Below are 1374 nucleotides of genomic sequence, written 5' to 3'. Positions count from 1 at the left end.
CATTTGTGAAGACCACATTCAGACAAACAAAAAGAAAACTGAAATATTAGACAAATGTGGCTGAAATGAGAACCAACTCTAATCGTGAGCTACCATCAACCAGCAGGTAGTAGCAAATGTACTGGACATTAGGCCTGTGAAGTGGCTAGTATTCGCTTCAGATTTAGCCAATTCGGGGGACAGCAATTCGATTTGGTGATTCGAATCACTGCCCCAAATTGATTCAGCCGGACCTGCTTTGGAGATTCAGCCACTGCCAAATCGGCCGAATCTCCTAATCAAACTGGCCCTGTTCCCTGCCTGCACTCCCAGCCCCATCATTGGCTGCCCCGCCCAGCCCCAGACTCCCAGCTCTTTTTAAAAAAAAAGCCCCACACTCACCAGTTGCTGCCAGGCGAGGGAGGGGGGCAATCCCTGCTGCCCTGCACTGTCCTGCGCCATATGGACGGGCTCTGCCACAAGCTCCCAGAAGCCCCAACAGCCGCGGCCGCAGACCGCGGGGGGCGGGGAGGCTGGGGCCTGGTAGGGCAGCCATTGACTGGGCTGGGAGAGTGGGTGGGGGATGGGGGCTTATGGCAGAGCCCCCCATGCAGCACGGGGCAGTGGGGATTGCCCCCCCCACCACCTCGCAGCATCCAGTGAGTGGAGGCTTTTTTTTTTTTTTTAAAGAAAGAACCAGGAGCTGGGGCTGGGTGGGGCAGCCATGGAGGGGGCTGGGAGAGCCAGCAGGGGATGGGACCTGGTGAAGGTCCTCCCATGGAGCTCCCTTCTGGTACAGCTCCCTGCGGCAGTGAGTGGGGACTGCCTGAATCTCCGAAGCTCTCTGAATCTTTTCCAAATTGATTCAGAGAGCTTTGAATTGATTCAGACCCTTTTATTGGTCTCCTGATGCAATTCAGATTCAGAGATTTGGATGCCGAATCAGGGCAAATCTCCTCCAAATCGAATCATCACCTGAAGCTTCGCACAGCCCTACTGGACATAAACAGGTGATAAAAGCTGATAAGAAAAATGACAAAATTAAGAAAATAAAGAGCACTGTTATAAAGATATATAGGTCACCTAAAGCAGAGCAAATAAAATGATAACAAACACTGATTTTAAAAAAGAGAAGGGGCATCAGCCATATAAACACGCAGGGAACTTCAATGCTTCTGTATAGTACTATGACACTGGTTTATTTACATCAGTATTGACCTTTTGCTCTCAGAGAAGTTTATTAACCATCTTGGTCTTTTTGTGTTGCTTTACTCATCAAGAGAAAGTTGTACAGGGTTGATTCTGATGAATGGCTTTTTCAGAAAGTCAACTTATCCTTGACTAGATGCAGATGGCCTAGTAAAAAATGAATACTGCCAGCAGACATTGTCTTTA

Source organism: Alligator sinensis, unplaced genomic scaffold (genome assembly GCF_000455745.1).
Source record: "Alligator sinensis unplaced genomic scaffold, ASM45574v1 scaffold439_1, whole genome shotgun sequence".
In the NCBI taxonomy this organism is placed as follows: domain Eukaryota; kingdom Metazoa; phylum Chordata; order Crocodylia; family Alligatoridae; genus Alligator; species Alligator sinensis.
The sequence above is the reverse complement of the archived record's forward strand: the minus strand, read 5'-3'. Positions refer to the sequence as shown.